Raw genomic sequence first — 22,147 nt, 5'->3', positions numbered from 1 at the left:
TTAGAAATTTAAAACCAAAAGCCAACCAAAAACTTTTAAATTGAATCCAGAGCCCAGTCGCCATCGATGCTGCAAATATTTGCAAGTATCAAAGCATGGCTATCGTTCCAACAAACGAATCTGTATCGCTGGCTAAAAATCAGCAGCAAACACAAACAATCCAGTCCCTCTTTTGAAAGCTTTTCCCATCGATTATAGATACGGTACAACCACAAAACCAAAATCACGACCCACCAACCCCCGGAGAAAAACAATCACTGACCATTATTCTGCCAACTTGCGACAAAACTGCTTCCCAAATCATCCCCCCTTACTTCGAACGATTTCAGAAGGGAAGGGGGAGCTGAATAAAAACAAAAAATCAAATAAACTTGTTTCACACTGTGTTGTGCTGACGTACTTTTGTTTAGTCTTACTGTTGTTGGTATTTTGAAACATCCACTTACTGCCCAGAGTTTGGCCTTTTGGCGGTGGCCTTCATTTTCCTCGGAGTCCAAGGGAAAGGGAAGAGGAAGTCTGGTTGTTTGTTTTGGCGATTTCTCGCTGATCTGTCACCGAGAACGTTCTTCGCCCAAGTAGCTCCAGGTTTGTCTTAAAGGTCGATATCTACTCCGTAGGTCTCGTTAAATTTGGGTGAAGCTCAAAGCGGAAAATTTCACTTTCTCTAAGCTCGCTGGCTGACTGGCTTGATGGAGGGAGAAAGTTTATTATTGTTTTCTGTGATAGCAGATTAATCAACTTTTGCGCAACTTCAGGATGGAATCTTTTCGTTTTCCTTCACTTGATCACCGATCAAAGAAATTTTCTGAATTGGTCCTGAAGGTCCTTAAAAGAGGATGTCGATTAAAAGAAGCTAAAATAGCTCAGTTGAAAAATAACATAAAAGAAATAACTGTTTTACTCGAATATTATCTTATGAAGCTTGAATTTATGAAGAAAAAAAAAAAGATCAGATTTGAGTGCAAAATCCAGCATCGAACAGATAGAATTATATAAAATTTAAGATATATATAATTGTTTCAGTTAAATTCTTGACTCATTCAGCAATAGCTTAGATTTTAATTTCTTTTTTTTTAAATCTTTTTGCAACATTTGCCATTTTTGTAATTTTAGTCAGTTTAAGACAATATTGTCATTTCTGTCTATTCTGTCATATTATTCATATTTGTCATAAAAAAAAACTAAAAACACAAAAATAGAAGAATTACAAAAAACAGGGAAACGACAAAAATGACGCAAATGACAAAAATGACAAGAATGACAAAAATGACAAAAATGACAAAAATGACAAAAATAACAAAAATGACAAAAATGACAAAAATGACAAAAATGACAAAAATGACAAAAATGACAAAAATGACAAAAATGACAAAAATGACAAAAATGACAAAAATGACAAAAATGACAAAAATGACAAAAATGACAAAAATGACAAAAATGACAAAAATGACAAAAATGACAAAAATGACAAAAATGACAAAAATGACAAAAATGACAAAAATGACAAAAATGACAAAAATGACAAAAATGACAAAAATGACAAAAATGACAAAAATGACAAAAATGACAAAAATGACAAAAATGACAAAAATGACAAAAATGACAAAAATGACAAAAATGACAAAAATGACAAAAATGACATAAATGACAAAAACGACAAAAATGACAAAAATGACAAAAATGACAAAAATGACAAAAATGACAAAAATGACAAAAATGACAAAAATGACAAAAATGACAAAAATGACAAAAATGACAAAAATGACAAAAATGACAAAAATGACAAAAATGACAAAAATGACAAAAATGACAAAAATGACAAAAATGACAAAAATGACAAAAATGACAAAAATGACAAAAATGACAAAAATGACAAAAATGACAAAAATGACAAAAATGACAAAAATGACAAAAATGACAAAAATGACAAAAATGACAAAAATGACAAAAATGACAAAAATGACAAAAATGACAAAAATGACAAAAATGACAAAAATGACAAAAATGACAAAAATGACAAAAATGACAAAAATGACAAAAATGACAAAAATGACAAAAATGACAAAAATGACAAAAATGACAAAAATGACAAAAATGACAAAAATGACAAAAATGACAAAAATGACAAAAATGACAAAAATGACAAAAATGACAAAAATGACAAAAATGACAAAAATGACAAAAATGACAAAAATGACAAAAATGACAAAAATGACAAAAATGACAAAAATGACAAAAATGACAAAAATGACAAAAATGACAAAAATGACAAAAATGACAAAAATGACAAAAATGACAAAAATGACAAAAATGACAAAAATGACAAAAATGACAAAAATGACAAAAATGACAAAAATGACAAAAATGACAAAAATGACAAAAATGACAAAAATGACAAAAATGACAAAAATGACAAAAATGACAAAAATGACAAAAATGACAAAAATGACAAAAATGACAAAAATGACAAAAATGACAAAAATGACAAAAATGACAAAAATGACAAAAATGACAAAAATGACAAAAATGACAAAAATGACAAAAATGAAAAAAATGACAAAAATGACAAAAATGACAAAAATGACAAAAATGACAAAAATGACAAAAATGACAGAGTTTAAAAAAATTACAAAAATTACAAAAATGACAAAAATTACAAAAATTACAAAAATTACAAAAATTACAACATCACAAAAATCACAAAAATTAAATAATTGACTCTTCGTCATGCTTGACATTTTTTTCTGTTTTTGTCATTTTTGTCATTTTTGTCATTTTTGTCATTTTTGTCATTTTTGTCATTTTTGTCATTTTTGTCATTTTTGTAATTTTTGTCATTTTTGTCATTTTTGTCATTTTTGTCATTTTTGTCATTTTTGTCATTTTTGTAATTTTTGTCATTTTTGTCATTTTTGTCATTTTTGTCATTTTTGTCATTTTTGTCATTTTTGTCATTTTTGTCATTTTTGTCATTTTTGTCATTTTTGTCATTTTTGTCATTTTTGTCATTTTTGTCATTTTTGTCATTTTTGTCATTTTTGTCATTTTTGTCATTTTTGTCATTTTTGTCATTTTTGTCATTTTTGTCATTTTTGTCATTTTTGTCATTTTTGTCATTTTTGTCATTTTTGTCATTTTTGTCATTTTTGTCATTTTTGTCATTTTTGTCATTTTTGTCATTTTTGTCATTTTTGTCATTTTTGTCATTTTTGTCATTTTTGTCATTTTTGTCATTTTTGTCATTTTTGTCATTTTTGTCATTTCTGTCATTTTTGTCATTTTTGTCATTTTTGTCATTTTTGTCATTTTTGTCATTTTTGTCATTTTTGTCATTTTTGTCATTTTTGTCATTTTTGTCATTTTTGTCATTTTTGTCATTTTTGTCATTTTTGTCATTTTTGTCATTTTTGTCATTTTTGTCATTTTTGTCATTTTTGTCATTTTTGTCATTTTTGTCATTTTTGTCATTTTTGTCATTTTTGTCATTTTTGTCATTTTTGTCATTTTTGTCATTTTTGTCATTTTTGTCATTTTTGTCATTTTTGTCATTTTTGTCATTTTTGTCATTTTTGTCATTTTTGTCATTTTTGTCATTTTTGTCATTTTTGTTATTTTTGTCATTTTTGTCATTTTTGTCATTTTTGTCATTTTTGTCATTTTTGTCATTTTTGTCATTTTTGTCATTTTTGTCATTTTTGTCATTTTTGTCATTTTTGTCATTTTTGTCATTTTGTCATTTTTGTCATTTTTGTCATTTTTGTCATTTTTGTCATTTTTGTCATTTTTGTCATTTTTGTCATTTTTGTCATTTTTGTCATTTTTGTCATTTTTGTCATTTTTGTCATTTTTGTCATTTTTGTCATTTTTGTCATTTTTGTCATTTTTGTCATTTTTGTCATTTTTGTCATTTTTGTCATTTTTGTCATTTTTGTCATTTTTGTCATTTTTGTCATTTTTGTCATTTTTGTCATTTTTGTCATTTTTGTCATTTTTGTCATTTTTGTCATTTTTGTCATTTTTGTCATTTTTGTCATTTTTGTCATTTTTGTCATTTTTGTCATTTTTGTCATTTTTGTCATTTTTGTCATTTTTGTCATTTTTGTCATTTTTGTCATTTTTGTCATTTTTGTCATTTTTGTCATTTTTGTCATTTTTGTAATTTTTGTAATTTTTGTCATTTTTGTCATTTTTGTCATTTTTGTCATTTTTGTCATTTTTGTCATTTTTGTCATTTTTGTCATTTTTGTCATTTTTGTCATTTTTGTCATTTTTGTCATTTTTGTCATTTTTGTCATTTTTGTCATTTTTGTCATTTTTGTCATTTTTGTCATTTTTGTCATTTTTGTCATTTTTGTCATTTTTGTCATTTTTGTCATTTTTGTCATTTTTGTCATTTTTGTCATTTTTGTCATTTTTGTCATTTTTGTCATTTTTGTCATTTTTGTCATTTTTGTCATTTTTGTCATTTTTGTTTTTTTTGTCATTTGTAAATTTTTTTTTCCTTTTTTTGTCATTTTTATCAATTTTTTTAAAAATTATAATATTTAGAAAATATTTTTAGGATTTGTTTTTTAAATTTAACATTCAGCAATAGTTTGTGGAACCCTCGTAGATTCTCATTCGACTTAAACTCTTGCTCAGAAAACTTTTATGTGCCCTTTTTAATTCTAGGAAAACTCAAAAAATTAACAATCATTTATTCAAGCTTTTTTATTTTCTTTTCAAAATGAATTAAAATATTCGAATGGTCAACTCATCATATTACCGTCTCAATTTTGAGCAAATCACAGACCTTATCAAATAATTTTGAACTGTCCCTGCAGCATGTTTGTCCCAACTTGGTCGTCATCTGACGATTTGAGCTTTTGCCTTTTACCCCGTTGCTTGCTTGTTTTCTCTCTGATCGCAGAAGCAGCACATCGAATGTGGTTCCATCACGTACTCTCATTTGACCAGAAAATCGCGGAAAAGTTAATTTTCCGTCGGTCGGCAGTTGTTTGTCGAAATTGCCATTTGTGCTGTGGCCTTGTGTGCTAGCACGAGTCTTGCACAAACAAACTTTTCCCCAGAATTCATTCCGATCCTCCCTTTCTTTCGTTTCGTCATCCCCCCATTCCGAAATATAGAAAATTTTGGCTTACTCGAAATTTCTCGGAACGTGTGGAGTTTTTCGTGGCGAATTTAAATTGAACAAGTTTCAATTGCGGTGGTCGCGTGCTTGCCTCCACATTGCTGGCCTTCTCTCCACCCACGCAGCGCCCGCAACGAAGCTCAAGTGAAAAGTTCAATCGAGAGAGGCCTACAAAACAAAAACAGACCTGCGGCAACCGAAAGCAGCGAACTTGTTGATTGTCTAATTGGATTTTTGGCCCAGATGTCGAACGACGAGTTTTGCCCAAAAGAGGAAACCTTTTTCTTGGGCTGCAAGTTCAACCCAAAAACCACGAAGACGTTCCGGTGTAAACTCCACGCTCGGAAGAAGCCGATTCGGTGGAATTGAATTTTACGAGCAATCAAAACTTTTCTCGATGATGTGATTCCCTAGAAGTTGAAGTTCAGGTTTCCATCTCGTAATCGATGGCTTGATGTCAAATATTACATTTTCAATAATTAATTATTTTTTTCTGTTTTGAGGAAGTTGTGAATGCTAACTTCTAATACATTCTAGCCTAACCTAACCGAAAAATGATTGAAATGTTACTAACCTGATTAATTTAAAATGTTCGTATATTTTGAAAACATAATCCAGAAATCTAAAATAATCACCAGATGAAGATTGAGCTATGGGAAAATGTTTGGAATTATAAAATCAAATTGGAAGATTTTTTGAGATTGACACCATCATTTATAAACAGGTGGTCAGATTGAAGTGAAATTTTTTAATCAAGTTTTTTTTTTTCAAAGATCCTTACAATCAAGGTTGCTGAAAAGAATAAAAAATCTGATTTTCAGTGATTTTATCAGATATTTCTGTGACGGTTTTTTTCGATGAAAATAGCATTTGTTTCATTGAAAAGCTTTAGAAAAATGTCTCTTTTTCAAAATTTACATAGGAAAAATCAATTAAATCAATTTCCAATCTTATCACATTTTTCCGAGACAAAGTAAGAAATCAAAAAAAAATATATATAATTTCGGAGAAACGTACAAAATTCAAAAAAATTGTGAAATCTGTGAATGTTTCCAAAATTCTGTGTTCTGTGACAAGAGATTTTGTGATGAAAATTTGCTCAAAATTCTGTGAAATTAAAGATTTTTCTGTGACTTCGACAACCTTGCTCACAATTAATGGAAAGAGGGCTCCCACGTATGTTTAACATAAAGCAAGACATAGCTTGAACGACAATTCTCTGCTCAAAGGTTCAAAAACATTACTTAAAAGAGAAGAATTTTTATTTTCTGAAAAATCTCTTTCGCTTTCGAAACGGGGGGCTTGCATACAAAATTCATGAAAAAATCTTAAGAACTCATACTGTTTCCATGTAACACTCATAAAATTTGGATAATATGGAAAATCGACTTGACATTTTCCTCTTGAAAAATGGTGGCTTTTATTAAAAATGACTCTCGATCAATTTTTTTTATCAATTTTGCATAGCATTTTTTTTGCAATGAAGTTTTGATAAAAAAAAAGTCAATTTAGTATACATACCATTATCTGGAATAACATTGATCAAGGGGGCAACAATTGAAAAATGCTTTAAATTACTGATAATCACATGAAACCCCCACAATACGGATATTAATTGAAAGAGATAAACGAGTAGAAGCTGAATTTCACAATCTGGCGCCACCCAAGAAGGTGACTTTCGCTGATCTTTAAAATGTGGAAATTGGTAAAAAAAACTAATTTAAAATAAATGAAACTATTCGAAAAATGTTAAAATAAGTAGAACAAAAAACTTATTGAAAAAAAACAACAAACTAATTAAATTTGGGAAAAAATGAGGAACAACAACATTTCGAAAAAATTAACGAATTAAATTAAAACAAAAAAAAATAAGATCAAACAGAAATAAACAAGACTAGACAAAAGAAGTAAGATTAAGATGCGTATGAATTAAACTTAATTGAACAAGATCAAATATAAAAGCCAAAATAAGACAAACCAAATTTTGACAAGGTGAAATCAGATCAAATATTGCAATACACAAAAAAAAACAACTAAAAAACCAGACCGAACCAGATTTTCCAAGACAGAGTATTAACAAGAAAAAAAAATTTGAAAAAAATCAATTTTAAACGACTATCAGGAAAAATAACGAGACATTTGAATAAGGTAAAACGAAATATACCCAGATAAAATGAAAAACCATCAAAATAAAAAAAAAAAACAACATAAAACGATATCAAACAAAAGAAAACTTTAAAATACAAAACTGATTTTCACGGAACAAAATAATAGTAAATTTAACTTAAAAAAAATACAGAGAGTATGATAAAACAAGACAAAAAAATGAAAAACCGAACACAAGAGCAAACAAAACAAACTAGATAGATAAAAATAACACTTGATTAAACAATATCAAACTAGACGAAACAATTTCAAACAAAGCTCAAATTTTGTAAGAAGATAAAAAAATACAAAACAAGATAAAAGAAGGTAAACAAGACAAATCTGGTAGTAACATAAATAAAATGATGGAAAAGGTAAAACAAAATGAAGCCAAATGAAAATTTAAAAAAAAGTAGGGTTAAAAAACTTTTAAAAAATTAAATAAGGTTTTCGTTATTTTTTTAATTAAGGTTGCCAGAATGCCCGGTTTTATCCGGGATTGTCCGTATATTTGATATAAAATTTGGGAAAAGTCTGATCCAGAATGGTTGTCTAAATTTCATTGGAAAAGCTCGGATTTTATTCGAATTTATTCTTGCTGTCATTCTGAAATCAAACTTTAAAAAAACAAATGTTGTTGTAGATATTTGTTTTATGCGTACAAAACTAAATGTTTTGAACATGCCAAAAATGATTATCATTAAAGACTTTTCGAAAGAATTAAATGCGGTTTTAAATCTGTTGGTAAATTTTGATGGGAAAAAAATTGTTTCAAATTGTGTTTAATTGATTTTTGATGAATTATTCCTAGGTTTTGACCAAATTCACCCGGATATTTCCCGAATCATGGCCGGCAATTTTGAAATTGAATGCCCGAATTTTGCCAGGTTTTTAGATGACACAGCCTGGATTCGTCCGGCTGATTTCTGTATATTTATTATGTTTTCGTTTGTGTTGTTCTATCTTGTTTGTCTTGTTTACGCTTTTTCTATGATACTTTTCTCAAACAATGCATTAATTAAAAAAAATCGAAAGACAAATCTCTTAATACTTTTCACAAACTCATTGTTTCAGTTCGTTTACATTATTAGTTTTTTATATTAAATAGAAAATTTTGAAAAAACCTCCTAAAATATCAAAATGGTAAGCTAGATTTCTATAAGAAATCATCAAGTAACAAACAAGGAAATTTACTTACATCAACGATTGGAATCTTTTAATATGCTCTAAAATCTGGCCAAGTCTTTTTCAATGGAACATAGAATAAGCTTTTAAAGAAAGCCTTATATTTAAAAAATAACTTAATCTTTTTTTTCTCTTTAATATAGGAATTTAGCCTATTATGGCCTTTCTTTCTCGTTACTTATTCTATACTCAAATCAATTCAAATAAGTGGAATCCACCAGACTCTCGAAAAAATTCAAAAATTTGAACCATTGACAAATTGATTGAAATTTCGCTGTTCAAACCTGATTTTTTCATTCTCGATCAAAGTTTAAGGTTTTAGTTACTAATTTCGACCTTCATATTTGTAATTAAAATTTCTTTATTTCAGTAAATATTTTTCAGAAAAATGATATTCATAATTTCATTTTTTTTTAATATAAACTGACTGACTTTGGAAACAATTTTGAAATTTAAAAATTAAAATATCAATGTAAATAACATGTTCGCAATTTTTTGAAATTTATGCTCTTCAACGAAAAAGTTTTCTTGATAAAAATTTGGGACCACAACTTTAAAATGCATTTTCTGGCCCGAGGAAGCGTTTTTCAGGATTCTGAGCTTAATTTTGGATCACAACTTTAAAATGCATTTTCTGGCCTTAGGAAGCGTTTTTTAGGGATTCTGAGCTTAATTTAGGATCACAACTTTAAAATGCATTTTCTGGCCTTTAGAAACGTTTTTCTGGGATTCTGAGCTTAATTTGGGATCACTACTTTAAAAATGCATTTTCTGGCCTTTAGAAGCGTTTGTTCAGAGCTTAATTTGGGATCACAACTTTAAAATGCATTTTCTGGCCTTTAGAAGCGTTTTTCAGGATTCTGAGCTTAATTTAGGATCACAACTTTAAAATGCATTTTCTGGCCTTAGGAAGCGGTTTTTCGGGATTCTGAGCTTAATTTGGGATCACAACTTTAAAATGCGTTTTCTGGCCTGTGGAAGCGTTTTTTCAGAGCTTAATTTAGGATCACAACTTTGAAATGCATACTATATTTATGCGCTAAATCTGTATTTTGTATATTAGTTCTGAATCTGAATTCTGAAACTGAATTCAAAATATGAGTTTTGATCTGTTTCCGAGTTTCAATACGATTTCTGAAATGTACAACAAAAAAAACCGATTTCGGAATTAAGCTTCCTGATCAGACATTCAATATGAGCCAAGAATTTAAGTTCATTTTTCAGTGCCCTCAATCATAAATTGAATTACATTTTAATTTTGATGTTTCGAGATTCAGTTTGAATTCATTGTTGTAGGGGAAAGGTTTCCTAAATGGGCCTATCGGGTTAAATGACCCTACGGCTGTTTGATGAAATGGCTGACTAGACAGCTTATCTGACCAATGCATTTTGCGGGTGATACGCTTAGAACATAAGGCAAGAAAACATTTTATGAATTTTCAAACTCAAAAAAAATTAAAAAATCATACAAGGTTTTGATACATTTTGATGTAATATTTCGACTTTTAAAAATTATACGTAAAGAAGCTTAAAACAAAAACTAGGATGGTTTTTTTTTCTTACTCAAATGAACTTTAGAAATTAAACATATTTCAGCTTTTGTGGAGGTTTGATAATGATTCTATAGTGAAATAATACAGTGGTTTTGTATGCCCCCATCATGTTTGTAAAATGCCTCCATCTTAAAATAACAGGTTAAATAGAATAAATAAACGATTTTCATCATTGAACCTTCAAATCTAAGCTCTGAATAACATCTTAAGAGAGAATTGAAGATCTAAAACCAGATTTGATAAAGTTTTTCGCATGGATGAACTGCCTCCATAGTATGGCAACCCTAACTTTTGTTTTATTCCATAAAATTGTAATATACATAGATTTTTATAAAACTTCAGCTTTGTCGTGCGGAAATTATTACTTTCTAGCAGTTTCAATGAAATTATACGGAAATATTGCCCAAAAAAACAGAAATTTTGTTCAAAACATAAATAGGCGCATTTAGCCTGCACGGTTTGAGGTTCGGCATTTTAGACAACACTTATAATAAAATCATTTTCTTGGAAACAGAAGAAAATGTTAACATAAAAATTACTCCAATGTATAGAAAACAGATGCCTGCACACGTGTATATAGTTTTTGTACACATATTCGATGTGATATTCGATTAAATCAGTGTTCCGCTTAATAGGCGCATATAGCCCGCTCCTCCCCTATGTTTTATTTTCATACCAACATGCAAATCTTAACTGAAGCGTCAATTTTCGTCATTTTAAAGTTTCAAGTTAAGTTTGAAGAATGAAGTTTAAGAACGCCGAATCTGAATATGAAACCAAAAATTTTGATGATTTTCAATTTTTATTCATAATCGAGAAATAATTATTTTTATGCAATTTAAAAAATCATGAAAAAAATTATGAATTAAATGTAAAACCAAATTTGAGCAACCATTTTAAAACACCTTTTCAATTCTATTTTCTAACGAAGAGGCGACTCGAAAATCAAGACTCCTAAACTAGATTCGGAATACAATTTCGATTTTGATCATAGAGAACCAAGAAATGATTTTATTGTAATTCAAAACTTATTATTCAGAAATGAATTTCTACCACTGAGTGGGAGTTTTTTCAAATTTGTAGCAAAACTCTTAACCTGGAATTAGCTTTCGAGGTTATGGCATCAGTTAAGAATCAGGATTGCAACTCTTGAATAACTTTACTCAATCATCCAAATTCAATTAAGAATTTTAAAAAATGTGTGTAGAGCCAAACACCTAATATGCTTCTCCTGGACCTCAACGCATCTATGCAAATAAAACACAACTCAAACAATTTTGATTTCATTTTCCTCAACCTCAACGCATCTATGCAAATAAAACACAATTCAAACAATTTTGATTTCATTTTCATGAAACACACAAGTAAGTTTTGACATATCGAATTGGTTTTTGACAATGAATGACTCTTTTTTTTTCAAATCGAGAGGTAGTAAAATATGACAAAACTCGAATAATTTTCGATTTATTTTCATGATTTTTTTTTTGTAAGAATCATATTCTTACGCTTAAAAATGACAGTCACAGAAAGATTTCTTCATTTTGTAGAAGAGACAGGAGAATGGGTGCTTCTCTTTTATAATCAAGCATACATCAAATGGTTTTACGAGAAAAATTTGAAGGATAAAACCTTCTTTCATTAAACTAACATCATCAACAACAAATACAAAATTTAAGGAATTTTACTAAAATTTTCCCAGCCATGATTTTGACTTTACCAGATGATTTATTGCCTAAAAGGCCTATTCAATTTTAGAAATGTGAAGATTTCAACAAAGAAAATCACTGCAAAAGGCAACAAAAATGAGATTTTTTTTGCAAAAATTTGTTATAAGAAATTGATTTTTTACATTTCTTATCGTTTCCAAACGAAGAAGGACATCAATTTGAAAAGACTATGCGAAAAATTTTCAAAAGATTTCGATTAAATGTGAAACACAAACATGAATTGACCTCTCCCAGTTTGAAAAGTGGGTAACTTTAATTTAAAACAAGTATTGAATAACTCGAACATTTTCTTTGAATTTGTAACGCCTGCAACTTTCGACATTACAAGATGAAGTCATTGTTAGCCTCCATCCGTCCCTGAAATTTATATAAGTTTCTGTCCTTGAAGTGTCAATCTAACACTCCTAATAAAACGAGAATATCTCTCTTGTTTTCCAACCGATTTTACTAAATTTATAGTTTTTTAAACCTCGTTGTGCATCTCAAATAAATTCTTTAGACAATATCCACCAATGACACTTCTATTTTCCGTTATTCAAGGTCTAAGGAAAAAAATCTCAAAAAATATGCATACGAAGAAAGACTGCAGATTAGCTATGGAATGCCTGAAAAAATATTACTTGTTGCCCAAACAAGCTGAAGATAGAAAATATACGTTGAAAATAAGGATATATTTATTGAAATTTTTTTAAGATCTTGACAAAATGAAACGAAGAAAAAGGGGTGTAATAATCGTATTTTTCAATCAATGAACTGTCAAAATTGTTGAAGTCATACCCGATAAATTTTGAAAAGAGGATTTTAAAATTGACATCATTGGGCACATTTTTGCATTTTTTGATTTTCAAAATACGGAACGCAGAATCTTTGAATAGTTTTCAAAGGTAGCTGTTTTTCAAACTTTTGGTCAATTTGCAACTTCTCAGATTTTGTTGCACTTAAAGTCAACTTTACACTGGATTTTGATTTTATTAACGCAAGATTTCCGCAATAAAATTATATTCACCAGATAACCAATTTCATACCAATTACAGTGGTGTTATAATTCACATAAGCACTGGGATACTCTTTCAATCGAAAGTCACAAATGACACTATACTGATTTGTTTTATTTCAGGTTTAGTGAAATTTCAACATTACTCAAACTTTTGAGATTTATATAATTTTTATAAAAAAAAACACAAACATTGACAAGTCAACATTATGCTGAAGATACATTTCACTTTAAATTTATATCTTAATATCGATTCACAATATCAACATCTAAACAGCTTCAAGTTTCAAAACCAGCGAAATTTACTGTTCCCGGTCACGCTTTTCTGTCTCATCGACACGACACGAGAGGAATGAGATGGCACTTTGTTGTGGTCTGCCGTCATTTCCGACTAACTTTTCTTATATAAAACGGATAATTTATTCATGAATAATAACTTTATTAGAACGGGCGCAAAATGTTTGGCGTTGACGATGGTTTTTCCCGAATAGGCAAATCAAACGTTCTGGTACCAGCCAGGCCAGGGGTTTCCCGGAATCCTGTCAAGATATTTGCCTCGCCGCGGAAGGGCGCGATATTCCTTTTTCCAGGAGCTGTCCCCCCACGCCATGCCAATCCAATGAATGGCCAATGTAAAGAAACTGTGCGGCAGTTCACCCTCATTCATCTTTTTCATTCGGAGAGTGGCTGTCGAGGAGCAGTGGGATGTTGATTTGATTAATTTGGCCGCGTTTCGCATAATCATCATCATCATCATCCCTCGTTCTCGAGAGCAGGGCATCGGCTTTTCACCGAATGGCGTGATGCTTGATATATCGGGAAATGATTTCCAGAGGCGATTATCAAATTGCTTATTTCTCGCACCGATTTGTAGGACTTCCGGTTGGCAGCCAACCGGAACGCAGGAGCGTAGCAAGAATTGGAATTTTCTCTTAAATAAACTCATAAGAAAATTGGCTCGAAAATAAGAGCATTTTATAAATCTAATATTTATATTACATTTTGCCTAGCGACCATTGTTTAACCTAAAGTCAGATTGCCCGGTTTCATTGGGGTTTGCCCGGATATTTCATACAAAATTAAGAAACAATCCGGGTCAACCCAGTTGCCTGGATTTTATTGAAAAATGCCCGGATCTTGTTTGGAAAAAACAAATTTTGTTGTACAAATTTTGTATTTCTGCCTCCAACACGAATTTTGTTTTGAGCAAGTTTTTAATTTTTTTTTGGAAGCCTTAAATATGATTTAAAACATGTTGATGAAATTTGATTTTTTTTAAGTAATTCCTGGGTTTTGACAAAATTTTCACGGATTTGGCCCGGATTTTTTATCGACAATTTTAGAATCATATGCCCGGATTTTGCCAGGTTTTTATATAAAATTTCCCAAATCTGTCCGGCTCGGATAGGTGCTGAAAAAATTCTGGCAACCTTATTTTATCCTCACTCATTATGAAAAATGGAACGATTTTCATAAAACATTCAATTTTTGACCGCTAATTATTTTCACTTTTGGTAGACATGATTTCATTGAGAAAAAGAAACACAATCCGAACAAATCAATGATATTTCCAACATCTATGCTTAACAAATTTAGACAGAATAAAATGAATCTTATTGTAATTTACAGATTTTGTTCAATTTGGATGATTGATTGTAATAAAAGTCCTATGTCATTTGAAATGATAAGCTCTTATAAAATTATCAAAACAAAACAAATTCTTGCTAAATCATAAATTTTGTTAAACAAACTTCAAAATCTCCAACTTGTGGACGTCTTCAGGAACAATTATTTATGAAGAGCAGTGAAAAACTGGTGCCAATTATGTGACTTATGGACATTATTATTGTTTTATTATTTTTTGAACTCTGTACGAAAGTCTTAGCCAAATCTCTAAAAAAACTTTTTCTTAATTGCTGGAATTACAATCCATCTAGACCTACCTGGTCCCGAAGAAAGGAGACCTGACAGAGTGCGGTAACTGGCGAGGCATAACGTTGATCTGTACAACCCTTAAAGTACTCTGCAAAGTGATCCTGAACAGGATCCAGGAGAAAATCGACGCTACACTCCGACGGCAACAAGCTGGATTCCGATCCGGACGATCATGTGTGGACCACATCACAACGCTACGAATCATACTGGAACAAATCAACGAATTCCAGGACTCTCTTCTGCTGGTGTTCGTTGATTTCGAAAAAGCATTCGACCGACTCAACCATGAAAACATCTGGGCGGCTCTAAGGCGACGAGGGGTCCCAGAGAAACTAGTCCATCTCATCGAAGCACAATACGAGGCATTTTCATGCAAGGTCTTGCACGATGGTGTCTTGTCCGAACCAATCCCGGTAACTGCTGGAGTGAGACAAGGATGTATTTTATCACCGCTACTTTTTCTAATCGTAATGGATGAGATTCTGACTGGATCGATCGACTGTGCACCGAACCGAGGATTGCCGTGGAATCCTTCAACAATGGAGCATCTGAACGACCTTGACCTGGCTGACGATATTGTTTTGCTCGCCCAAACGCAACCGGATATGCAGAGCAAACTCGACGACCTCACCGAAAGTTCCAAGGCAGCAGGTCTCAAAGTCAATGTCGGAAAGACCAAGTCGATGGAGATCAACACAGGAAATCCCTCCAGTTTCATGGTAGCTGGGCAACAAGTTGAGAAAGTGGAGTGCTTCCAGTATCTTGGTAGCCAGATAACGCCTGATGGTGGTACCAGGAAAGACATCGAAACCCGGATCAGAAAGGCCCGATTTGCGTTTGCGAGTCTCCGAAACATCTGGCGGTCACGCCAGATCTCTCTACGAACAAAAATCCGAATCTTCAACTCAAACGTCAAATCCGTATTGCTGTACGGGTGCGAAACTTGGTGCACATATGCGGTGACGACGCGAAAACTGCAAGTATTTGTAAACCGCTGCCTGCGGAATATCATCCGCGCTTGGTGGCCTGGCAACTGGATCTCGAATGAGGAACTACATCGCCGGTGTCATCAAAGGGCGCTAGAAATCGAGATTCGAGAACGTAAGTGGAGATGGATTGGGCACACGCTGCGAAAAGATGAAAACGAGATTTGCAGAGAGGCGCTAGATTGGAATCCAGAAGGTCATCGAAGAAGAGGCAGGCCCAGAAACTCGTGGCGGCGAAGCCTAGCCGCTGAAATCCGAACTGTCGACGAAAATCTTGACTGGGACCAGGTGAAGACGCTGGCTCCGGGTCGTCAACAGTGGAGGTCTTTTACCACGGCCCTATGCACCGGAGGATCGGCGCGGGATCATTAAGTAAGTAAGTAGACCTACCTTTTATATTCAAAGAAACACGACTTTTTGTAAAGATTGTATCAATACAATCTTTCTACATATTGCTTGATGAGAAAGACTTGAAATTTTGATGAAATAAAAAAAAATTCCCCTGCTCATTTTCGTTTGACTCCATTTTTGACTTCCATCTATTGCACATCTACTCGTGAAAGCAACCAATGTCAACAATACACATTGAATAAGTTTTATTAAAAATCACAGTAGAAAATGGGTTCAAAAACTACAGGCATTTTAAAAAGTATGTTATTGGAATCGGGATTGGTATTATGCCTTTGATAAAAAAAGCATTTATTATTTATATCTTCAATATTTTTAATTAAAATTTGCCCACAAGCTAGTTTGAAATAAATAAAAATGGAACATTGACAAATGCTCTATCCGAATCAATTTTTCTAACTCCAACAGCTGAGCAGGAGGTTTTGATCAAAATTCATAACTTGGATGCAAAAAAGAGCATAGGACCAGACGGAATTTCGGCCTTATTTGTGAAAAGGCAACATGTTCTTTTTGCTGATCTTCTGAAAAATGTTTTCAACGAAAGTATTACGACCGGTACATTCCCAAGGTTTCTGAAAATTGCACGGATCGTCCCAATACACAAAAGTGGACAAAAAACTGACGTTAACAACTATAGACCACTATCTCTACTTTCAATCTTGAGTAAAATATTGGAACAACTGCTAGTTTGACGATTAATTGGTTTCCTTCAGTCACATCAACTTCTCTAACGAAATCTACGATGCGTTCGAAAATCAACAATTTGCTGCAGTTCTTTTTTCGATCTCAAAAAAGCCTTCGATACCGTAGACCACGAGCTGTTGTTAGATAAACTGAACTACTATGGAATTCGAGGAACAGCTAATGATCTGATCGGAGTTACCTATCCGATCGTGTCCAATACGTAGGAATAAACGATACCCAAAGTACATTTCTACCGATGTCAGTTGGTATACCCCAAGGTAGTAACATAGGACCACTAATGTTCTTACTGTACGTGAATGATCTACCGAAACTAGCGCTCAAAGGTAAAACACGCTTATTTGCTGACGACACATCGTTAACATACATTGGAAGAGACGCAGACGATTTGATTAGCCGGATGAAACATGACATGCACATGTTAATGGGGTATTTTGCTATCGCTCAACCTGTCCAAAACAAAGTACATAGTGTTCCACTCACCTAGGAAACGACTTGAAGAGCACCGAGTTTTGACCATCGACTCGACTGTCATAGAAAACGTCGATAGCTATAAATATCTGGGTCTAACTTTTGATACCAAACTATCTTGGCACCCCCACATTAACCAAATAAAAAACGATATCAGCGCTGCCTGTGGCCTCTTATGGAAAGTATCAAAGTTTGTCCCTACGAAGCAGTTAGAAGCCATGTACTTAGCATTCGTTCAATCCAGATTGAATTACATGGTAGCGATATATGGAAGTGCCACGGAAACAAAATTAAAGTCGCTTCAAGCAACTCAAAATCGATGCTTGAAAACTATCTACAAAAAAACACGATTGCACCCAACAATAAGTCTTTACACAGAAGCTGCGAAATCTATAATGCCCATTCTAGCATTGAGAGAACTACAATGCCTCGTTCAAATCCACAATAAATTGCACAACCCGTCAACCCACCACAACGAAACACTACAAATTCGTAACCACCGCTACAATCTGCGAAGAAACCAAATGCTGGAAGTTAGATGTCCAAAGTCGAACCTAACTAAAGCATCTTACAATTACTTCTCCAAGTCGAAGTACAATCAGCTGCCAAATAATTTGAAAGAAGAAAGGAATCTTATCAAATTTAAAAATATGTGCAAACAACATATTCGTAACAAAATCTCTAACTACATAATCTGAAAAACCATCCGCCAATACGTCCCTAACTGATCAGTGATTCTAGTGTACCTCCTTCAAAGAGATTAAATCTCGCTGAAGGTACCATCAGCTATCAGTCCGCATCATGAACCTACGCAAACATCCGACTAATGCCAGTTTTGCAATATTTTTTTGTTTTTCTTCCCACCACCAAGCCACCCACCGCCACCTACAGCTCACCACTACCGCCGACCGCCACCGCCCACCGCCTTCCGCCACCTACCGCCCTCCATCGCCACCCACCGCCATTATCATCAACTATCGCTAGTGATCAATATTAAAATGAATAATTATGAAGTGTAAAACGTGAAAAACTACAAAAATATGTACGCAAACCTTACAAAAAAACAAAAGTTGAAAAAATGCAAAATAAAAACGATGAGGAGGTTTTATGCCCTTTGGAGGAGTCCGATAAACTGTACTGCTCCAGGGGGCTTTTCCCTGCTCAAAAAAAAAAAAAAAATGAGAGATAATTAAATGTATTGAAAAGAAATGATTTTTAATTTTTGAAGGAAGTATACTTTTAATGATTGTATTGAGGCCCCTCCCTGAAAGAATTTAAAAGGAAAAACATCGATTGGTATTATTAAACATTTCCAAATCTAGAAACATATAAAAATACTGAACGGATTGGAATCACAATAAAAATACTGATATAAGGTACACCGGGGTAAGTGGGGACTCGCAAATTTCTCGTAAGCTAGCTGGCTGTTGACGATAATATCTACATTGAAACAATCCTTACATTCGAAACAACCAGTTAGGAAAAGAAACGACGGTTAAAAATTGAGAAAAAAGGGTTTATTTGCAAAAATTTAAAATTTTGTCTCCAAACCCTATCTGGGGTAAGTGGGGACGGCTTTATACATACTTGATGTTGACACATTTTTTCAATTTTCTTTCCTTCATTCAATACAATTTAGCTTTATTTAGCATTCAGATCATGAAAAGTTGGGAAAAGAACTTGTTTTTCCTGAAATAAGTATATATTTTCGATAAAATCGGATTACACACAATAATTATCGAAAGCTGCCTTATTTATAATACCATGAACTTTTTTCAAAATTTCGAACGGATCGAGCAATAAAGTAACGTATTCAATCAAAAAAACACAAATTTGTTGAAAATTTCCTGAGAAATCAAAGGGAAAATCTACCGTCCCCACTTACCCCATAAAGCGGGGTAAGTGAAGACACCAGCAGTCCATTACAATTTACGTGATAACTTTTTTCGCTTTGCGTCTATCAAGCTCATCTCTTCAGCATTTGTGAACAACATGGTCTGCATCACATTGAACGTGATTTTATTAAAATTTACCTACTGCTGATTTTTTTTATTGATTTTTTAAAGTTCAACTATACGAAAAACCGTCCCCACTTACCCCGGTGTACCTTATAAAGAAAAATCTTACATTATTCCACGGTTCTTAAATAAATTTGCTTTACCATTGATTGTAAAAAAACGCTTATTTTGATGATCAAAAAATCGAATTTTTGATACCGTAAAACTACAAACATTAATTTGTTTTTGAGATTCTCATTACAAGAACTAAACAGGGGCTTGAAAACAAGACGAAACCGAAAAATAGAACTAAAATGTATTAATGTCAAACAAGAGATATTATTTTTTCATTCTGATATGAGGAAATCCTCGATGAAAGAAAACAAATAACCGGCTTAATGCTTCACAATCGTGATAATTATCCAAAGTAAATCAGAAATACTGAAATTAAATATATTCTATCGTTAAAATGCATGGAATAAGGATTCAAAAATCACAAATGATATTGTAAATCAAAAAATGGATTCTTATTTCATGATTCAAGAATCATTTAAAATATGATGGTATTGAAATTAAAATCTTTAGTTGAATCCGAAATGAATTTATAAAGCAAAATACAAAAATATTTATTTGAAAAGATTACAAATTTATTCAGATAAAATATCTGAATTATGAAAACATTTTTAATTAATTTATGGAAAGTGTAGAGAAGAACTTCAAATAAGCATATATGTTTAGAGGAAGATTTTGAATTTCTTTTTAAATTGAACTTTTTCAAAACAATTTTTTTATTTGATACCTAAATAAGTGAAAAATCGTATTTTATTTTAATTTTTTTCTTGATGTAAACACCATTTCCAACTGTTTAAAATGATTTTTGAAAAAAATAAAAAATCATGAAATGAAGGGTTAAAATTTATTGCAACGATAATCAAACCTGAATGAGCAGGTTTGAGAACGGATTATGTGCGAAGCATTGTCACAGAAAATATAACATTTTTCTATCACATTACAACAAGGTTTCAATTCGAAATTTATTGATCGCGAATCAATTACCCGTTTAAAAGATTCAAAATATGTTTAGCTGTTTTTTATTGTCATCAAATTGCTTTTCAGTATGGTTTTCAGTTTCAGAAAACCTGTATTCCTTCAAATGTATATATTAAAGCAAAAGCATATTAATTATTTTTTCTTTAAATAAGTATTTCAAGTTTAGAGGTGAATTTTTTATCATGAAATAGATTTGGAATTATTTTAAGCACTAAAACATTTTGTTTTTTTGTGTATGTTTTATCAAAACAGCACTGCTAATAATAAACTTTTATAGCAATTCACGCTGCCGAGCAACTTATAAGTTTTTTAGGTTGAAATAAACACAATTATTTGTACAGATTTTCATTTTAAATATAATGGAACTATAAAAGGGAATTTTTCATTATCGATTCCTGGGTTTGATTCTGAATTTCTCATAACAATATCAAAAAATTTGAAATCTTGTTTTCAAAAATGGAGGCGTTTTCTTTGTGACACTATCGCGAATAAACAGACGGTCGGAATAAATTGAAATTTGGCATCTGAGAATTTTTCGTGTCAGAGATGGTTTGTATTATAACTTTAAGAATCTCACTTTGTATGAAATTAACTTAAAATGGGACTCAACTCGAACAATTTCAAGACAATTTTAATAAAAGTACGAAGTACGAAAAAACTAAGGATGCATAGATGAAGTTAAGTATTTATAATTATTTAATAAGCTAAAGGTTCAACAAACTTGACCGAGTCAGCCAATGTTTTATTTAATTTATAAATATATGGATAAACTATTCATAAATTGAAATATAATATGAAGATGAAGATGAAAAGTTTTAAATATTTTTAAAATTATTTTTTCAATAAAAACGTCTTCCCATTCCGAAAATTTATTTAAAGAATTTGATAGAAAATTCAAGTGACAGCTTTTTGGTGCCTGTGTTTCATTATTGATTCAGTAGATTTTGGTGTTCTGTACTCGAATATTTTGTCAGATTCACCTCTAGTTTAGGTTATATGGAGTTCATAAGGTTCAAATGAATAAAATTGAACAAAATCAATCTTTGATATCTGATGAACTAACAAATCTCTACGAAAGAGATATGAATGATTCTGAATTTGTGTGTTCCACTTTATTGAATAACGGAATAATATTTTTATAATGATGATGATAATAAATGATATAAAAAAGAAAAATTTTACAATTTTTTTTTTATGAATTCGAAAAGAAAAGTATTTTTGACATTACTGAAGAAAGTTTTCAAAAACAAAGGTTTTTTTCATGTTATTTTTTTGTTCAAGTCTGCTAAATGATTTGATTTCAGCTTTAAAAATATCTTTAATCCAATGTAGTTCTGACTTTTTTTAAAATTCTATAAAAAAAACTATTATTTTACATAATTGGGAACAACAACACAACACATAAAAAAATAAAAAACTTTTATAACTTTTTTGCAAAAGTCAAAATTTATTGCGGTCTTGAGGAAAGCTTTAAAGAAATTTAATTTTTTTTTGTTATTTTGCCAGAAAAGTGCACAATTTTATGAAATAATTCTTTGTCATTTATCAAAAAGTTCAGATATTTTTTTCACATAAAAAAAAATAATTTTGTGGCCTTTTGTAATTTCAAACCCTTTTGAATGTGGGGTTGAGGATTGAGCGACACAAAATACAAAGTAAAATACAGGTTCAAATTGGTTTTTTGAGGCTTTGCCATCAGATGAACTTACCTCTCTCGTTTATGATTAACTTAAAAAAAATTGTGAAGTTAGGTCTAGATTAAGAAAACCTAATCTGTAGAGCATTCGGTGTAAGTGCATCAAAATAAGAGACATACAAGTGGATTTTTCAGTAGCTCTTGAACAATTGGTGTCAAAATTTCAT

General features: G+C 31.4%; 1 protein-coding gene across 1 annotated transcript in view; it reads right to left on the bottom strand.

The window, feature by feature from the left end:
- The window catches only part of LOC129753846 (uncharacterized), a 234,011-nt gene that overhangs the window by 146,294 nt on the left and 65,570 nt on the right, over nucleotides 1–22,147 (bottom strand). The gene's annotated exons all lie outside the window — the stretch shown is intronic.

The sequence above is a fragment of the Uranotaenia lowii genome, chromosome 3 (assembly GCF_029784155.1).
Source record: "Uranotaenia lowii strain MFRU-FL chromosome 3, ASM2978415v1, whole genome shotgun sequence".
NCBI lineage: Eukaryota > Metazoa > Arthropoda > Insecta > Diptera > Culicidae > Uranotaenia > Uranotaenia lowii.
Note: the sequence above shows the minus strand (reverse complement) of the source record. Positions and strands in the feature narration are given on the sequence as shown.